This window comes from Phyllobates terribilis, unplaced genomic scaffold, assembly GCF_046119375.1.
Source record: "Phyllobates terribilis strain yellow unplaced genomic scaffold, ASM4611937v1 Scaffold_36__1_contigs__length_13169755, whole genome shotgun sequence".
NCBI lineage: Eukaryota > Metazoa > Chordata > Amphibia > Anura > Dendrobatidae > Phyllobates > Phyllobates terribilis.
In genome coordinates, this window is record NW_027362796.1 from 3,464,576 (window position 1) to 3,485,107 (window position 20,532).

The 20,532-nt window shown below is 61.3% G+C and overlaps 1 protein-coding gene across 1 annotated transcript in view; it reads left to right on the forward strand.

The window, feature by feature from the left end:
- Window positions 1-20,532, forward strand: part of LOC141182798 (gastrula zinc finger protein XlCGF66.1-like) — a 362,704-nt gene that overhangs the window by 50,296 nt on the left and 291,876 nt on the right. The window lies entirely within an intron of this gene.

Below are 20,532 nucleotides of genomic sequence, written 5' to 3' on the forward strand. Positions count from 1 at the left end.
GTACGAGGTGTACGGAGCGGAGCCGCGTGTGTAAGAGGTGGACGGAGCGGAGCCACGCGTGTACGATGTGTACGGAGCGGAGCCGCACGTGTACGAGGTGTACGGAGCGGAGCCGCGCGTGTACGAGGTGTACGGAGCGGAGCCGCGCGTGTACGAGGTGTACGGAGCGGAGCCGCGCGTGTACGAGGTGTACGGAGCGGAGCCGTGTGTACGAGGTGTACGGAGCAGAGCCGCGTGTGTACGAAGTGTACGGAGCAGAGCCATGTGTGTACGAGGTGTACGGAGCAGAGCCGCGCGTGTACGAGGTGTACGGAGCAGAGCCGCGCGTGTACGAGGTGTACGGAGCAGAGCCGCGTGTGTACGAGGTGTACGGAGCAGAGCCGTGTGTGTACGAGCTATACGTAGCGGAGCCGTGTGTGTACGAGGTGTACGGAGCAGAGCCGCGTGTGTACGAGGTGTACGGAGCGGAGCCGCGTGTGTACGAGGTGTACGGAGCGGAGCCGCGTGTGTACGAGGTGTACGGAGCGGAGCCGCGTGTGTACGAGGCGTACGGAGCAGAGCCGTGTTTGTACGAGGTGTACGGAACGGAGCCGCATGTGTACGAGGTGTACGTAGCAGAGCCGTGTGTGTACGAGGTGTACGGAGCGGAGCCGTGTGTGTATGAGGCGTACGGAGCGGAGCCGCAGGTGTACGAGGTGTACGGAGCAGAGCCGAGTGTGTACAAGGTGTACGGAGCAGAGCCGCGTGTGTACGAGGTGTACGGAGCGGAGCCGAGTGTGTACAAGGTGTACGGAGCAGAGCCGCGTGTGTACGAGGTGTACGGAGCGGAGCCGCGTGTGTACGAGGTGTACGGAGCGGAGCCGCGTGTGTACGAGGTGTACGGAGCAAAACCGCGTGTGTACGAGGTGTACGGAGCGGAGCCGCGTGTGTACGATGTGTACGGAGCAGAGCCGCGTGTGTACGGAGCAGAGCCGCGTGTGTACGAGGTGTACGGAGCAGAGCCGCGTGTGTACGGAGCAGAGCCGCGTGTGTACGAGGTGTACGGAGCGGAGCCGCGTGTGTACGAAGTGTACGGAGCAGAGCCGCGTGTGTACGAGGTGTACTGAGCAAAGCCGCGTGTGTACGAAGCGGAGCCGCGTGTGTAAGAGGTGTACGGAGCGGAGCCGTGTGTGTACGAGGTGTACGGAGCAGATCCGCGTGTGTACGATGTGTACGGAGCGGAGCCGCGCGTGTACGAGGTGTACGGAGCGGAGCCGCGTGTGTACAAAGTGGACCCGCGTGTGTACGAGGTGTACGGAGCGGAGCCGCGTGTGTACGGAGCGGAGCCGGGCGTGTACGAGGTGTACGGAGTGGAGCCGCGTGTGTACTAGGTGTACGGAGCAGAGCCGCGTGTGTACGAGGTGTACGGACCGGAGCCGCGTGTGTACGAGGTGTACGGAGCGGAGCCACGTGTGTACGAGGTATATGAGCGGAGACGCGTGTGTACGAGGTGTACGGAGCAGAGCCGCGTGTGTACGAGGTGTACAGAGCAGAGCCACGTGTGTACGAAGCGGAGCCGCGTGTGTACGAGGTGTACGGATCGGAGCCGTGTGTGTACGAGGTGTACGGAGCGGAGCCGCGTGTGTACGATGTGTACGAAGCGGAGCCGCATGTGTACGAGGTGTACGGAGCGGAGCCGCGTGTGTACGAAGCGGAGCCGCGTGTGTACGAGGTGTACGGAGCGCAGCCGCGTGTGTACGAGGTGTACGGAGCGGAGCCGGGCGTGTACGAGGTGTACAGAGCGGAGCCGGACGTGTACGAGGTGTACGGAGCGGAGCCGCGTGTGTACGAGGTGTACGGAGCGGAGCCGCGTGTGTACGATGCGTACGGAGCGGAGCCGCGTGTGTACGATGCGTACGGAGCGGAGCCGCGCGTGTACGAGGCGTACGGAGCGGAGCCGCAAGTGTACGAGGCGTACGGAGCGGAGCCGCGCGTGTACGAGGTGTATGGAGCGGAGTCGTGTGTACGAGGCGTACGGAGCGGAGCCGCGCGCGTACCAGTCGTACGGAGCGGAGCTGCGCGTGTACGAGGCGTACGGAGCGGAGCCGCGCATGTACGAGGCGTGCGGAGCCGGGCGTGTACCAGGCGTACGGAGCGGAGCCGCGCGTGTACGAGGCGTATGCAGCGGCGAAGCCGCGTGTGTACGAGGTGTACGAAGCGGAGCAGCGCGTGTACGAGGTGTACGGAGCAGAGCTGTGTGTACGAGGCGTACGGAGCGGAGCCGCGCGTGTACCAGCCGTACGGAGCGGAGCCGGGCGTGTACCAGGCGTACGGAGCGGAGCCGGGCGTGTACCAGGTGTACGGAGCGGAGCCGCGCGTGTACGAGGCGTACGGAGTGGAGCTGCGCGTGTACGAGGCGTACGGAGCGGAGCCGCGCGTGTACTAGGTGTGCGGAGCCGACTGTGTGCGAGGTGTACGGAGCGGAGCCGCGTGTGTACAAGGTGTACGGAACGGAGCCGCGTGTGTGCGAGGTGTACGGAGCGGAGCCGCGTGTGTACGATGTCTATGGAGCGGAGCCGCATGTGTACGAGGTGTACGGAGCGGAGCCGCGTGTGTACGAAGCGGAGCCGCGTGTGTACGAGGTGTACGGAGCGGAGTCGCGTGTGTACGAGGTGTACGGAGCGGAGCCGCGTGTGTACGAGGTGTAGAGAGCGGAGCCGCGTGTGTACAAGGTGTACGGAGCGGAGCCGCGTGTGTACGAGGTGTACGGAGCGGAGCCGCGTGTGTACGGAGCGGAGCCGCATGTGTACGATGTGTACGGAGCGGAGCCGCATGTGTACGAGGTGTACGGAGCGGAACCGCGTGTGTACGAAGCGGAGCCGCGTGTGTACAAGGTGTACGGAGCGGAGCCGCATGTGTACGAGGTGTACGGAGCAGAGCCGCGTGTGTACGAGGTGTACGGAGCGGAGACGCGTGTGTACGATGTGTACGGAGCGGAGCCGCGTGTGTACGAGGTGTACGGAGCGGAGCCTCGTGTGTACGAAGCGGAGCCGCGTGTGTACAAGGTGTACGGAGCGGAGCCGCATGTGTACGAGGTGTACGGAGCGGAGCCGGGCGTGTACGAGGTGTACGGAGCGGAGCCGCATGTGTACGAGGTGTGCGGAGCGGAGCCGGGCGCGTACCAGTCGTACGGAGCGGAGCTGCGCGTGTACCAGGCGTACGGAGCGGAGCCGGGCGTGTACCAGGCGTACGGAGCGGAGCCGCGCGTGTACGAGGCGAACGGAGCGGAGCCGCGCGTATACGAGGCGTACGGAGCGGAGCAGCGCGTGTACGAGGCGTACGGAGCGGAGCCGCGCGTGTACGAGGTGTATGGAGCAGAGCTGTGTGTACGAGGCGTACGGAGCGGAGCCGCGCGTGTACCAGGCGTACGGAGCGGAGCCGGGCGTGTACCAGGCGTACGGAGCGGAGCCGCGCGTGTACGAGGCGAACGGAGTGGAGCCGCACGTGTACGAGGCGTACGGAGCGAAGCCACGCGTGTACGAGGCGTACGGAGTGGAGCAGCGCGTGTACGAGGTGTATGGAGCAGAGCTGTGTGTACGAGGCGTACGGAGCGGAGCCGCGCGTGTACCAGGCATACGGAGCGGAGCCTGGCGTGTACCAGACGTACGGAGCGGAGCCGGGCGTGTACCAGGCGTACGGAGCGGAGCTGCGCGTGTACGAGGCGTACGGAGCGGAGCCACGCGTGTACAAGGTGTGCGGAGCCGCGTGTGTGCGAGGTGTACGGAGCGGAACCTCATGTGTCCGAGGTGTACGGAGGGGAGCCGCATGTGTACGAAGCGGAGCCCCGTGTGTACGAGGTGTACGGAGCAGAGCCGTGCGTGTACGAGGCGTACGGAGCGGAGCCGCGCGTGTACGAGGCGTACGGAGCAGAGCCGTGCGTGTACGAGGCGTACGGAGCCGAGTCGTGCGTGTACGAGGCGTACGGAGCGGAGCCGTGTTTACAAGGCGTACGGAGCGGAGCCGCGCGCGTACCAGTCGTACGGAGCGGAGCCGGGCGTGTACCAGGCGTACTTAGCGGAGCCGGGAGTGTACCAGGTGTACGGAGCGGAGCCGGGCGTGTACCAGGCGAACGGAGCGGAGCCACGCGTGTACGAAGCGTACGGAGCGAAGCCGCGCGTGTATGAGGCGTACGGAGCGGAGCAGCGCGTGTACGAGGCGTACGGTGCGGAGCCGCGCGTGTACGAGGCGTACGGAGCAGAGCTGTGTGTACGAGGTGTACGGAACGGAGGCGCGCGTGTACCAGCCGTACGGAGCGGAGCCGCGCGTGTACCAGGCGTACGGAGCGGAGCCGGGCGTGTACCAGGCGTACGGAGCGGAGCCGCGCGTCTACGAGGCGTACGGAGCGGAGCCGCGCGTGTACGAAGCGTACGGAGGGAAGCCGCGCGTGTACGAAGCGTACGGAGGGAAGCCGCGCGTGTACGAGGCGTACGGAGCGGAGCAGCGCGTGTACGAGGCGTACGGAGTGGAGCCGCGCGTGTACGAGGTGTACGGAGCAGAGCTGTGTGTACGAGGCGTACGGAGCGGAGGCGCGCGTGTACCAGCCGTACGGAGCGGATTCGGGCGTGTACCAGGCGTACGGAGCGGAGCCGGGCGTGTACCAGGCGTACGGAGCGGAGCCGCGCGTGTACCAGGCGTACGGAGCGGAGCCGCGCGTGTACAAGGTGTGCGGAGCCGCGCGTGTACGAGGTGTACGGAGCGGAGCCACGTGTGTACGATGTCTACGGAGCGGATCCGCATGTGTACGAGGTGTACGAAGGGGAGCCGCGTGTGTACCAGGCGTACGGAGTGGAGCCGGGCGTGTACCAGGCGTACGGAGCGGAGCCGCGCGTGTACGAGGCGAATGGAGCGGAGCCGCATGTGTACGAAGCGGAGCCACGTGTGTACGAGGTATACGGAGCGGAGCCACGCGTGTACAAGGTGTACGGAGCGGAGCCGCGTGTGTGCGAGGTGTACGGAGCGGAGCCGCGTGTGTACGATGTCTACGGAGCGGAGCCGCATGTGTACGAGGTGTACGAAGCGGAGCCGCGTGTGTACCAGGCGTACGGAGTGGAGCCGGGCGTGTACCAGGCGTACGGAGCGGAGCCGCGCGTGTACGAGGCGAATGGAGCGGAGCCGCGCGTGTACGAAGCGTACGGAGTGAAGCCGCGCGTGTACGAGGCGTACGGAGCGGAGCAGCACTTGTATGAGGCGTACGGAGCGGAGCCGCGCGTGTACGAGGTGTACGGAGCAGAGCTGTGTGTACGAGGCGTACGGAGCGGAGCCGCGCGTGTACCAGCCGTATGGAGCGGAGCCGCGCGTGTACCAGGCGTACGGAGCGGAGCCGGGCGTGTACCAGGTGTACGGAGCGGAGCCGCGCGTGTACGAGGCGTACGGAGCGGAGCTGCGCGTGTACGAGGCGTACAGAGCGGAGCCGTGCGTGTACAAGGTGTGCGGAGCCGCGCGTGTACGAGGTGTACGGAGCCGAGCCGCGTGTGTACGATGTCTACGGAGCGGAACCGCATGTGTGCGAGGTGTACGGAGCGGAGCCGCATGTGTACGAAGCGGAGCCGCGTGTGTACGAGGTGTACGGAGCTGAGCCGCGTGTGTGCGAGGTGTACGGAGCTGAGCCGCGTGTGTGCGAGGTGTACGGAGCGGAGCCGCGTGTGTACGATGTCTACGGAGCGGAGCCGCATGTGTACGAGGTGTACGGAGCGGAGCCGCGTGTGTACGAAGCGGAGCCGCGTGTGTACGAGGTGTACGGAGCGGAGCCGCGTGTGTACGAGGTGTACGGAGCGGAGCCGCGTGTGTACAAGGTGTACGGAGCGGAGCCTCGTGTGTACGAGGTGTACGGAGCGGAGCCGCGTGTGTACGAGGTGTACGGACCGGAGCCGCGTGTGTACGATGTGTACGGAGCGGAGCCGCATGTGTACGAGGTGTACGGAGCGGAGCCGCGTGTGTACGAAGCGGAGCCGCATGTGTACGAGGTGTACGGAGCGGAGCCGCATGTGTACGAGGTGTACGGAGCGGAGCCGGGCGTGTACGAGGTGTACGGAGCGGAGCCGCGTGTGTACGGAGCGGAGCCGCGTGTGTACGATGTGTACGGAGCGGAGCCGCATGTGTACGAGGTGTACGGAGCGGAACCGCGTGTGTACGAAGCGGAGCCGCGTGTGTACAAGGTGTACGGAGCGGAGTCGCATGTGTACGAGGTGTACGGAGCAGAGCCGCGTGTGTACGAGGTGTACGGAGCGGAGCCGCGTGTGTACGATGTGTACGGAGCGGAGCCGCGTGTGTACGAGGTGTACGGAGCGGAGCCTCGTGTGTACGAAGCGGAGCCGCGTGTGTACAAGGTGTACGGAGCGGAGCCGCATGTGTACGAGGTGTACGGAGCGGAGCCGGGCGTGTACGAGGTGTACGGAGCGGAGCCGCATGTGTACGAGGTGTGCGGAGCGGAGCCGGGCGCGTACCAGTCGTACGGAGCGGAGCTGCGCGTGTACCAGGCGTACGGAGCGGAGCCGGGCGTGTACCAGGCGTACGGAGCGGAGCCGCGCGTGTACGAGGCGAACGGAGCGGAGCCGCGCGTATACGAGGCGTACGGAGCGGAGCAGCGCGTGTACGAGGCGTACAGAGCGGAGCCGCGCGTGTACGAGGTGTATGGAGCAGAGCTGTGTGTACGAGGCGTACGGAGCGGAGCCGCGCGTGTACCAGGCGTACGGAGCGGAGCCGGGCGTGTACCAGGCGTACGGAGCGGAGCCGCGCGTGTACGAGGCGAACGGAGCGGAGCCGAACGTGTACGAGGCGTACGGAGCGAAGCCACGCGTGTACGAGGCGTACGGAGTGGAGCAGCGCGTGTACGAGGTGTATGGAGCAGAGCTGTGTGTACGAGGCGTACGGAGCGGAGCCGCGCGTGTACCAGGCATACGGAGCGGAGCCTGGCGTGTACCAGACGTACGGAGCGGAGCCGGGCGTGTACCAGGCGTACGGACCGGAGCCGCGCGTCTACGAGGCGTACGGAGCGGAGCCGCGCGTGTACGAAGCGTACGGAGGGAAGCCGCGCGTGTACGAGGCGTACGGAGCGGAGCAGCGCGTGTACGAGGCGTACGGAGTGGAGCCGCGCGTGTACGAGGTGTACGGAGCAGAGCTGTGTGTACGAGGCGTACGGAGCGGAGGCGCGCGTGTACCAGCCGTACGGAGCGGATTCGGGCGTTTACCAGGCGTACGGAGCGGAGTCGGGCGTGTACCAGGCGTACGGAGCGGAGCCGCGCGTGTACCAGGCGTACGGAGCGGAGCCGCGCGTGTACAAGGTGTGCGGAGCCGCGCGTGTACGAGGTGTACGGAGCGGAGCCACGTGTGTACGATGTCTACGGAGCGGATCCGCATGTGTACGAGGTGTACGGAGCGGAGCCACGTGTGTACCAGGCGTACGGAGTGGAGCCGGGCGTGTACCAGGCGTACGGAGCGGAGCCGCGCGTGTACGAGGCGAATGGAGCGGAGCCGCATGTGTACGAAGCGGAGCCACGTGTGTACGAGGTATACGGAGCGGAGCCACGCGTGTACAAGGTGTACGGAGCGGAGCCGCGTGTGTGCGAGGTGTACGGAGCGGAGCCGCGTGTGTACGATGTCTACGGAGCGGAGCCGCATGTGTACGAGGTGTACGAAGCGGAGCCGCGTGTGTACCAGGCGTACGGAGCGGAGCCGCGCGTGTACGAGGCGAATGGAGCGGAGCCGCGCGTGTACGAAGCGTACGGAGTGAAGCCGCGCGTGTACGAGGCGTACGGAGCGGAGCAGCACTTGTACGAGGCGTACGGAGCGGAGCTGCGCGTGTACGAGGTGTACGGAGCAGAGCTGTGTGTACGAGGCGTACAGAGCGGAGCCGTGCGTGTACAAGGTGTGCGGATCCGCGCGTGTACGAGGTGTACGGAGCCGAGCCGCGTGTGTACGATGTCTACGGAGCGGAACCGCATGTGTGCGAGGTGTACGGAGCGGAGCCGCATGTGTACGAAGCGGAGCCGCGTGTGTACGAGGTGTACGGAGCTGAGCCGCGTGTGTGCGAGGTGTACGGAGCTGAGCCGCGTGTGTGCGAGGTGTACGGAGCGGAGCCGCGTGTGTACGATGTCTACGGAGCGGAGCCGCATGTGTACGAGGTGTACGGAGCGGAGCCGCGTGTGTACGAAGCGGAGCCGCGTGTGTACGAGGTGTACGGAGCGGAGCCGCGTGTGTACGAGGTGTACGGAGCGGAGCCGCGTGTGTACAAGGTGTACGGAGCGGAGCCTCGTGTGTACGAGGTGTACGGAGCGGAGCCGCGTGTGTACGAGGTGTACGGACCGGAGCCGCGTGTGTACGATGTGTACGGAGCGGAGCCGCATGTGTACGAGGTGTACGGAGCGGAGCCGCGTGTGTACGAAGCGGAGCCGCATGTGTACGAGGTGTACGGAGCGGAGCCGCATGTGTACGAGGTGTACGGAGCGGAGCCGGGCGTGTACGAGGTGTACGGAGCGGAGCCGCGTGTGTACGATGTCTACGGAGCGGAACCGCATGTGTGCGAGGTGTACGGAGCGGAGCCGCATGTGTACGAAGCGGAGCGCCGTGTGTACGAGGTATACGGAGCGGAGCCGCGTGTGTACAAGGTGTACGGAGCTGAGCCGCGTGTGTGCGAGGTGTACGGAGCGGAGCCGCGTGTGTACGATGTCTACGGAGCGGAGCCGCATGTGTACGAGGTGTACGGAGCGGAGCCGCGTGTGTACGAAGCGGAGCCGCGTGTGTACGAGGTGTACGGAGCGGAGCCGCGTGTGTACGAGGTGTACGGAGCGGAGCCGCGTGTGTACAAGGTGTACGGAGCGGAGCCTCGTGTGTACGAGGTGTACGGAGCGGAGCCGCGTGTGTACGAGGTGTACGGACCGGAGCCGCGTGTGTACGATGTGTACGGAGCGGAGCCGCATGTGTACGAGGTGTACGGAGCGGATCCGCGTGTGTACGAAGCGGAGCCGCATGTGTACGAGGTGTACGGAGCGGAGCCGCATGTGTACGAGGTGTACGGAGCGGAGCCGGGCGTGTACGAGGTGTACGGAGCGGAGCCGCGCGTGTACGAGGTGTACGGAGCGGAGCCGCGTGTGCACGAGGTGTACGGAGCGGAGCCGCGCGTGTACGAGGTGTATGGAGCGGAGCCGCGCGTGTACGAGGCGTACGGAGCGGAGCCGTGCGTGTACGAGGCGTACGGAGCGGAGCCGCGCGTGTACGAGGTGTACGGAGCGGAGCCGTGTGTACGAAGCGTACGGAGCGCAGCCGCGCGCGTACCAGTCGTGCGGAGCGGAGCCGCGCGTGTACCAGGCGTACGGAGCGGAGCCGGGCGTGTACCAGGCGTACGGAGCGGAGCCGCGCGTGTACGAGGCGAACGGAGCGGAGCCGCGCGTGTACGAGGCGTACGGAGCGAAGCCGCGCGTGTACGAGGCGTACGGAGTGGAGCAGCGCGTGTACGAGGCGTACGGAGCGGAGCCGCGCGTGTACGAGGTGTATGGAGCAGAGCTGTGTGTACGAGGCGTACGGAGCGGAGCCGCGCGTGTACCAGGCATACGGAGCGGAGCCGGGCGTGTACCAGACGTACGGAGCGGAGCCGGGCGTGTACCAGGCGTACGGAGCGGAGCCGCGCGTGTACGAGGCGTACGGAGCGGAGCTGCGCGTGTACGAGGCGTACGGAGCGGAGCCGCGCGTGTACAAGGTGTGCGGAGCCGCGTGTGTGCGAGGTGTACGGAGCGGAACCGCATGTGTGCGAGGTGGACGAAGCGGAGCCCCGTGTGTACGAGGTGTACGGAGCAGAGCCGTGCGTGTACGAGGCGTACGGAGCGTAACCGCGCGTGTACGAGGCGTACGGAGCAGAGCCGCGCGTGTACGAGGCGTACGGAGCAGAGCCGTGCGTGTACGAGGCGTACGGAGCGGAGCCGCGCGTGTACGAAGCGTACGGAGCGAAGCCGCGCGTGTACGAGGCGTACGGAGCGGAGCAGCGCGTGTACGAGGCGTACGGAGCGGAGCCGCGCGTGTACGAGGTGTACGGAGCATAGCTGTGTGTACGAGGCGTACGGAGCGGAGGCGTGCGTGTACCAGCCGTACGGAGCGGAGCCGCGCGTGTACCAGGCGTACGGAGCGGAGCTGCGCGTGTACCAGGCGTACGGAGCGGAGCCGCGCGTGTACGAGGCGTATGGAGCGGAGCCGCGCGTGTACGAGGTGTACGGAGCGGAGCCGCGCGTGTACAAGGTGTGCGGAGCCGCGCGTGTACGAGGTGTACGGAGCCGAGCCGCGTGTGTACGATGTCTACGGAGCGGAACCGCATGTGTTCGAGGTGTACGGAGCGGAGCCGCATGTGTACGAAGCGGAGCCCCGTGTGTACGAGGTATACGGAGCGGAGCCGCGTGTGTGTGAGGTGTACGGAGCGGAGCCGCGTGTGTACGATGTCTACGGAGCGGAGCCGCATGTGTACGAGGTGTACGGAGCAGAGCCGCGTGTGTACGAAGCGGAGCCGCGTGTGTACGGAGCGGAGCCGCGTGTGTACGAGGTGTACGGAGCGGAGCCGCGTGTGTACAAGGTGTACGGAGCGGAGCCGCGTGTGTACGAGGTGTACGGAGCGGAGCCGCGTGTGTACAAGGTGTACGGAGCGGAGCCGCGTGTGTACGATGTGTACGGAGCGGAGCCGCATGTGTACGAGGTGTACGGAGCGGAGCCGCGTGTGTACGAAGCGGAGCCGCATGTGTACGAGGTGTACGGGGCGGAGCCGCGTGTGTACGAAGCGGAGCAGCGTGTGTACGAGGTGTACGGAGCGGAGCCGCGTGTGTACGATGTGTACGGAGCGGAGCCGTATCTGTACGAGGTGTACGGAGCGGAGCCGCGTGTGTACGAGGTGTACGGAGCGGAGTCGCGTGTGTACGAGGTGTACGGAGCGGAGCCGGGCGTGTGCGATGTGTACGGAGCGGAGCCGCGCGTGTACGAGTTGTGCGGAGCCGCGTGTGTACGAGGTGTACGGAGCGGAGCCGCGCGTGTACGAGGTGTACGGAGCGGAGCCGCGCGTGTACGAGGTGTACGGAGCGGAGCCGCGCGTGTACGAGGTGTACGGAGCGGAGCCGCGCGTGTACGAGGTGTACGGAGCGAGCCGCGCGTGTACCAGGCGTACGGAGCGGAGCCGCTCGTGTACGAGGCGTACGGAGCAGAGCCGCGCGTGTACGAGGTGTACGGAGCGGAGCCGCGCGTGTACGAGGTGTACGGAGCGGAGCCGCGCGTGTAACAGGCGTACGGAGCGGAGCCGCTCGTGTACGAGGCGTACGGAGCAGAGCCGTGCGTGTACGAGGTGTATGGAGCGGAGCCGTGCGTGTACGAGGCGTACGAAGCGGAGCCGCTCGTGTACGAGGCGTACGGAGCAGAGCCGTGCGTGTACGAGGCGTACGGAGCGGAGCGTGTACGAGTTGTACGGAGCGGAGCTGCGCGTGTACGAGGCGTACGGAGCGGAGCCGCGTGTGTACGAGGCGTACGGAGCGGAGCCGTGCGTGTACGAGGCGTACGGAGCGGAGCCGCTCGTGTACGAGGCGTACGGAGCAGAGCCGCGCGTGTACGAGGCGTACGGAGCGGAGCCGCGCGTGTACGAGGTGTATGGAGCAGAGCCGTGTGTACGAGGCGTACGGAGCGGAGCCGCGCGCGTACCAGTCGTACGGAGCGGAGCCGCGCGTGTACCAGGCGTACGGAGCGGATCCAGGCGTGTACCAGGCGTACGGAGCGGAGCTGCGCGTGTACGAGGCGGAGCCGCGTGTGTACGAGCTGTAAGGAGCGGAGCCGCGCGTGTACGATGTGTACGGAGCGGAGCCGCACGTGTACGAGGTGTACGGAGCGGAGCCGCGCGTGTACGAGGTGTACGGAGCGGAGCCGCGCGTGTACGAGGTGTACTTAGCGGAGCCGCGCGTGTACGAGGTGTACGGAGCGGAGCCGCGCGTGTACGAGGGGTACGGAGCGGAGCCGCGCGTGGACGAGGGGTACGGAGCGGAGCCGCGCGTGGACGAGGGGTACGGAGCGGAGCCGCGCGTGTACGAGGTGTACGGAGCGGATCCGCGCGTGTACGAGGTGTACTTAGCGGAGCCGCGCGTGTACGAGGTGTACGGAGCGGAGCCGCGCGTGTACGAGGTGTACGGAGCGGAGCCGCGCGTGTACGAGGTGTACGGAGCGGATCCGCGCGTGTACGAGATGTACTTAGCGGAGCCGCGCGTGTACGAGGTGTACGGAGCGGAGCCGCGTGTGTACGAAGCGGTGCTGCGTGTGTACGAGGTGTACGGAACGGAGCCGCGTGTGTACGAGGTGTACGGAGCGGAGCCGGGCGTGTACGATGTGTACGGAGCGGAGCCGCGTGTGTACGAGGTGTACGGAGCGGAGCCGCGCGTGTACGAGGTGTACGGAGCGGAGCCGCGCGTTTACGAGGCGTACGGAGCGAAGCCGCGCGTGTACATGGCGTACGGAGCGGAGCAGCGCGTGTACGAGGCGTACGGAGCGGAGCCGCGCATTTACGAGGTGTACGGAGCAGAGCCGTGTGTACGAGGCGTACGGAGCGGAGCCGCGCGTGTACCAGGCGTGCGGAGCCGCGCATGTACCAGGCGTATGGAGCGGATCCGGGCGTGTACCAGGCGTACGGAGCGGAGCCGCGCGTGTACGAGGCGTACGGAGCGGAGCCGCCCGTGTACGAGGCGTACGGAGCGGAGCCGCGCGTGTACAAGGTGTACGGAGCAGAGCCGCGTGTGTGCGAGGTGTACGGAGCGGAGCCGCTTGCGTACGATGTCTACGGAGCGGAGCCGCATGTGTAAAGGTGTACGGAGCGGAGCCGCGTGTGTACGAAGCGGAGCCCCGTGTGTACGAGGTATACGGGGCGGAGCCGCCTGTGTACAAGGTGTACGGAGCGAAGCCGCGTGTGTGCGAGGTGTACGGAGCGGAGCCGTGTGTGTACGATGTCTACGGAGCGGAGCCGCATGTGTACGAGGTGTACGGAGCGGAGCCGCGTGTGTACGAAGCGGATCTGCGTGTGTACGAGGGGTACGGAGCGGAGCCGCGTGTGTACGAGGTGTACGTAGCGGAGCCGCGTGTGTACGAGGTGTATGGAGCTGAGCCGCGTGTGTACAAGGTGTACCGAGCGTAGCCGCGTGTGCACGAGGTGTACGGAGCGGAGCCGCGTGTGTACGATGTGAACGGAGCGGAGCCGCGTGTGTACGATGTGTACGGAGCGGAGCTGCGTGTGTTTGAAGCGGAGCCGCGTGTGTACGAGGTGTACGGAGCGGAGCTGCGTGTGTTTGAAGCGGAGCCGCGTGTGTACGAGGTGTACGGAGCGGAGCCGCGTGTGTACGAGTTGTACGGAGCGGAGCCGGGCGTGTACGATGTGTACGGAGCGGAGCCGCGCGTGTACGAGGTGTACGGAGCGGAGCCGCGTGTGTACGAGGTGTACGGAGCGGAGCCGCGTTTGTACGAGGTGTACGGAGCGGAGCCGCGTGTGTACGAGGTGTACGGAGCAGAGCCGCGTGTGTACGAGGTGTACGGAGCGGAGCCGCGTTTGTACGAGGTGTACGGAGCGGAGCCGCGCGTGTACGAGGTGTACGGAGCGGAGCCGCGCGTGTACGAGGTGTACGGAGCGGAGCCGCGCGTGTACGAGGCGTACTGAGCGGAGCCGCGTGTGTACGACCTGTCCGGAGCGGAGCCGTGTGTGTACGAGGTGTCCGAAGTGGAGCTGTGCGTGTACGAAGTGTCCAGAGCAAATCCGTGGGTTTACGAGGAGTACGGAGTGGAGCCGCGTGTGTATGAGGTGTACGGAGCGGAGCCGCGCGTGTACGAGGTGTACGGAGCAGAGCCGTGTGTCTACGAGGTGTACGGGGCAGAGCCGCGTGTGTACAAGGTGTACGGAGCGGAGCCGCGCGTACGAGGTGTACGTAGCGGAGCCGCGTGTGTACGAGATGTGCGGTGCGGAGCCGCGTGTGTACGAGGCGTGCGGAGCTGAGCCGCGCGTGTACGAGGCGTACGGAGCGGAGCCGCACGTGTACGAGGCGTACGGAGCGGAGCCGCGCATATACGAGGCATACGGAGCGGAGCCGCGCATGTACGAGGCGTACGAAGCAGAGCCGCGCGTGTACGAGGCGTATGGAGCGGAGCCGCGCGTGTACGAGGTGTATGGTGCGGAGCCGCGCGTGTACGAGGAGTACGGAACAGAGCCGCGCGTGTACGAGGAGTATGGAGCGGAACCGCGTGTGTACGAGGTGTACGGAGCGGAGCCGCGTGTGTACGAAGTGTACGGAGAGGAGCCGCGTGTGTACGAAGTGTACGGAGCGGAGCCGCGTGTGTACGAAGTGTACGGAGCGGAGCCGCGTGTGTACGAGGTGTACGGAGCGGAGCCGTGTGTGTACGAGGTGTACAGAGCGGAGCCGGGCGTGTACGAGGCGTACGGAGCGGAGCCGCGCGTGTACGAGGCGTGCGGAGCCGGGCTTGTACGAGGCGTGCGGAGCCAGGCGTGTACGAGGCGTGCGGAGCAGAGCCGGGCGTGTACGAAGTCTGCGGAGCGGAGCCGGGCGTGTACCAGGCGTGCGGAGCCGGCTGTGTACGAGGCGTGCGGACCGGAGGCGCGTGTACGAGGCGTGCGGAGCCGGGCGTTTACGAGGCGTACGGAGCGGAGCCGGGCGCGTACGAGGCGTGCGGAGCGGAGTCGGGTGTGTACGAGGCGTGCGGAGCGGAGTCAGGTGTGTACGAGGCGTACGGAGCGGAGCCGCGCGTGTACGGAGCAGAGCCGCGTGTGTACGAGGCGTGCGGAGGTGGGCGTGTACGAGGCGTGCGGAGCGGAGCTGGGCGTGTACGAGGCGTGCGGAGCGGAGCCGCGCGTGTACGAGGCGTACGGAGCGGAGCCCCGCGTGTACGAGGCGTGCGGAGCGGAGCCGGGCGTGTACGAGGTGCGGATGCTGCCCCTCTCCAGGAGCGATCACAGCAGCTCGGCATGAGACATTCTTGTACTACACAGACTGTCCTGACAGAACACAGCTCGTCAGGACATAGCCCCGACCTCCAGCGACAGCCGGACAGTCCCATTGGATCGGGGACGGTTGGGGGGTTTCTGTATATAAGTTGTGGGTGATAATTGTAGAATTATTAATGTCTCAGCATAAAAGGATGGACCTGAGTGTTTGTGCCGGGGTCCACATGCATGGAGGGGTTGAGGCGGTGCTGGCTGTATTATGCAGACGGCATCTGCCTGTAACAGTAGTAACCAGAAACTACTAGAAACTCTGCACCAAAATGAAGCAAATCCTTATTCTGGGACCTTCGCCTTGTACGTAACACCCCCGGATCCGGTACAAGCCGGGCAGATGTTCTCATTCATGTCATTTTCTGCTTAAGGTTCTGCGGTTTTCTGGCCAACTATAAAAAAGAAAAAGCGTAAAACAATATTTGTTTCTGCTGCATTGACATAAGTACAATCTTTCATTATATATAAATCTATTACACGTCGGGTCAATGCTGTAAAGGACAGTAAAGTGCCAGAAACTTGTAACTACTGATCTCTCCACAAGAAAAAGCCGACAACTCCATCAATGGGATCATTTTATAAAATTAGGTCTTCGCAAGATGAAAATGGTCTCACAAACTACATTTTTTTATTAAATGTTCATAAAAAAAACCCAAACAAAAATAATTTTGATTTTCCCCATTTTTCAATACTTTATGTGGTAAATTGAATGTTGTCATTCCAAACAACAACTAGTCCCATAAAACACAAGCCCTCCGTCTATGTGAATGAAAAAACAAAGTTATATTTTTTGGGAAAAAGGGGAGGAAAAAAACAAAAAATTGGTCTTGTCAGAATAATGTAATTGCTATATATATATATATTTTTTTTAAATTGAATAATTTTACCCCAAAATTGTGATGTCTTATAATATTATCATTCTTCATGCGAGATTAATCATTAGTCTGTAGATAAATCCAAACATCTGGAAGATGTAGAACAATATATCTCTGATTCTCCTCTGCCAGGATAAGCGCCTCCTTTCTGTCCTTTCTGTGATTGAGAAAACGCTTGAAAGATTCAGAAAGTCCGATGAGTTTTTGGAGCTTATTGTAAAGGGCCTTAATGACGACCTGGGAAAGAAACCACCAGAAACAAAGGATCCAACCAGGTAAGGTCTAATGATCCCATCTGATAAAATGATCAGCTTTATTTCCATGGGATTGTTCTGTAGAAGAGATGGGACCTGCAGCATTTTGATCCTGAACTTCACTATGTATAGATGTAGCAAAGCTTAATGTGACAGTTCACACAGCGCAGTGATACCTTGTCTCAGAAGGTTAGCTCTCATAACTAGTGTTGAGCATTCCGATACTGTAATATCGGGTATCGGCCGATATTCGCGGTATCGGAATTCCGATACTTAATTCCGATACTTTTACAATATCGGATACCGGAATCGGAAGTTCCCATAATGCCTGCGCTCTGCAGTGTCTGTGAAGGATGACAAGTTGGATGGCAGCGCGATCCAGCCTGTCATCAGAATGCCATCCCAGCGGGGGAGAATTCTCCTGATTGTTTAAAAGCCGGCGGGCGGTATAAAGCCGCCGGCTTTTAAACAATCACACAGCCCCATACTGCTTCCCCGCAGCCTCCCACCCCGATCCTCCGCTCCCCTCGCCACCTCCCATCCCGATCGTAAGTTAGGACCGGGCGGGGAGCGCAGCTCCAAGGAGCGGGGAGTGAAGGACCCGGGCGGGGAAGCCGGCAGTGAAAAGACTTCACCGCCGGCTTTCCCGTTCTGTGCTGCGCTTTCCCGCCGGTTATTTCAAATGAACAGCTGAGGTATCAGCTGATGCCGATCAGCTGTTCATTTGAATTAGCCGCGGTGCCCTCAGAGGGTTCATGTGAGTTCATGCTTGACTGCATGAACTCACATGAACTTTCCCACGGCCGCACAGGTCAGCCTCACCTCCCAGACGATCAGACCGTCATGATTAGTGTGTGTGCGGGGTGTGTGCGCGATGTTTGTGCGGGTGTGCGCGGTGTCTGTGCGATGTGTGCGGGTGTTTGCATGCAAGCAGACATAGGCCGATGTGACACTACTACTCCCATCGGCCTATGTCTGTCCCCCGTCCACTCGTGCCAGCAGGATCAGCTCGATGGGAGCAGTAGTTCCCATCAGCCTGATCCTGCTATATAAATTGCCCTACTGTGTCCCCAATAAATTTTAAATACATGTCATTGGTGGCCAGTGGTTACCTAAAAGAAATTAGTTCATACATTACCTGTCCCCGCCGATCGCCACCTAAAATAAAGTAAAAAATAAAAAACTACACCTATACTCACCAAGACACCTAATTCCCCGAAGCCATCGATCTCCTGTAATAAAATATAAAATAATAAACCACAACCTTATCCTTACCCCTCCGTAGCAGTCCACGAGTGTCCCACGAAGATCTCCAGTTCAGAGCAGCCACATAGAATGTGACCGCTCTGAACCTCTGCCGCCGTTAGAATGACGGGGCCGTAAGGGTTCACCGGAGTTCAGGCAGCGCTGCTCCGGTTAGCTCCTTTACGGCCCTGCTGTATCGTGAGAAATTCCCACGGTACAGCAGTGCCGTAAAGGAGGTCTCCGGAGCTACGCTGCCTGAATGCACTCCGGTGACCTCAGTCAGTGGCTCCCGCTGCCGGGAGCGGACGTGTTCCCGGCAGCGTGAGCTTACAGCAGCCATGCACAGCTGTCACCATCTCCAGATGTGACAGCTGTGCATGGGAGATCAGCGCAGGAACGTGGACAGGTAACTATTATTTTTAGTAAACTAAGAATTAAATAAAATTGTGTGTTTTATTTCAAATAAATTATTTTTTTCTGGGTGTAGTGTGTTTTTTCTTTTTAACACTTTGTAGGTTAGTAATGGGGGTGTCTTATAGACGCCCATCATTACTAACCTGGGCTTCATGGCAGCTGGCGCTGACATGAACCCCACCACTATTACCCCCTGCCACCGCACCAGGGCAGCGTGGAAGAGCGAGGCTAAGTGCCAGAGTTGGCGCATCCTATGGATGCGCCATTTCTGGGGCGGCTGACAACTGGTGTTTCTAGCCTGGGAGGGGGCCAATATTCATGGCACCCTTCCTGGGCTATTAATATCAGCCCCCAGCTGTCTGCCTAGCCTTTGCTAGCTATTAAAATAGGGGGGACCCCACGTCATTTTTTTTGGGGGGGTCCCCCATTTTAATAGCTAGTAAAGGCTAGGTATTCAGCTGGGGGCTGATATTAGTAGCCTGGGAAGCTCCGTGGGTTTTACCCCCTTCCCAGGCTTCAAACATCTGCCCCAGCCGTCTGCTTAACCTCCGCTAGAGACTAAAATTATGGGGGATCCCACGCCATTTTTTTTTTAAATAAATCCATTATTTTAACACTAAATGACATTTGAGGAGTTAATAAAGATGCAGTCCCTAAATTATTATTTATTTTTTAATTAATTTTTCCCAAAACTTTTGACGTGAGCTTCGCCATATTTTTGTATGCCAGCCAGGTACAGCATCCAGCTTCTATGAACGCGCCATTTTCCGGGGCGGCTGCGGACTGCAATTTTCAGCGGGGGGCAGAAAGCTTGGGCCTCCCTGCGCTGCAGATTCCATCCCCCAGCTGCCTAGTTGTACCTGGCTGGACACAAAAATAGGGAGAAGCTCCACGTTTTTTTTTTTTTTAATTATTTCATGAAATTCATGGAATAATTAAGAAAAAAAGGGCTTCCCTATATTGTTGTGTCCAACCAGGTACAAATAGGCAGCTGGTGGTTGGGGGCAGCCCGTTCCTGCCTGCTGTACCTGGCTGGACCCAAATATAGTGCAAAGCCCCACGTCAATTTTTTTTTAATTATTTCAGGAAATTCATGAAATAATTAAAAAAAAATTATGTGGGGCTTCGCCCTATATTTGTGTCCAGTCAGGTACAGCAGGCAGGAACGGGCTGCCCCCAACCACCAGCTGCCTATTTGTACCTAGCCGGACACAACAATATAGGGAAGCCCTTTTTTTCTTAATTATTCCATGAATTTCATGAAATAATTTAAAAAAAAAATACGTGGGGCTTCGCCCTATTTTTGTGTCCAGCCAGGTACAACAAGGCAGCTGGGGGCTGGAATCCGCAGCGCAGGGAGGCCCAAGCTTTCTGGGCCCCACCCGCTGCAAATTGCAGTCCGCAGCCGCCCCGGAAAATGGCGCGTTCATAGAAGCGCCATCTTCTGGCGCTGTACCCAACTCATCCAGGGCCCTGGTGCGGTGGCTCACTGGGTAATAAAGGGGTTAAGGCCAGCTTGGCATTATCAGCTGGCCCTAAGCCCGAAATTCATGGGGTCACGCCAATATTAGACATGACCACCATGAATTTCTAGTAAAGTATTTAAAAAAACACAACACCCAGAAAAAAGTCCTTTAATTGAAATAAACACACAATTCTTTATTGTTCTAAATTAAACCATACTTACAGTCACGCCCATTCCAGCTGAAGCCAACGATCTCCTGCAATAAAAGTAAAATAATAAAGCAACCTCATCCTTACCTTTCCATGGTTCCCAGGACAGCTTCAGCTCTGCTACATCGAGATGACAGGCTGGACCGCAGCAGAACGCTGCCATCCAGCCTGTCATCCCGCAGACACTGAGAAGCGCAGGCATGCTTGCGCTCCTCAGTGTCTCGCTGTGACGGCATCCAGATGAGCCGAGGTCATGTCCAATGAACTCAGCTCACCTCATGCACGTCACTGACAGCGTGGGAAAATTCTCCTGCACTCAGCGCTTCAGCGTGAGAATTTTCCCACGCTGTCAGTGACGTGCATGAGGTGCGCCGAGTTCATTGGACATGACCTCACCTCATACACGTCACTGACAGCGTGGGAAAATTCTCACGCTGAAGCGCTGAGTGCAGGAGAATTCTCCCACGCTGTCAGTGACGTACATGAGGTGAGCCGAGTTCATTGTCGGCTCATCTGGATGCCGTCACAGCCAGACACTGAGGAGTGGAAGTATGCCTGCGCTTCTCAGTGTCTGCGGGATGACAGGCTGGATGGCAGCGTTCTGCTGCGGTCCAGCCTGTCATCTCGATGTAGCAGAGCTGGAGCCGTCGTGGGAGCCATGGAAAGGTAAGGATGAGGTTGCTTTATTATTTTTCTTTTATTGCAGGAGATCGTTGGCTTCAGCTGGAATGGGCGTGATGGTAAGTATGGTTTAATTTAGAACAATAAAGAATTGTGTGTTTATTTCAATTAAAGGACTTTTTTCTGGGTGTTTGTGTTTTTTTTAAATACTTTACTAGAAATTCATGGTGGTCATGTCTAATATTGGCGTGACCCCATGAATTTCGGGCTTAGGGCCAGCTGATAATGCCAAGCTGGCCTTAACCCCTTTATTACCCAGTGAGCCACCGCACCAGGGCCCTGGATGAGTTGGGTACAGCGCCAGAAGATGGCGCTTCTATGAACGCGCCATTTTCCGGGGCGGCTGCGGACTGCA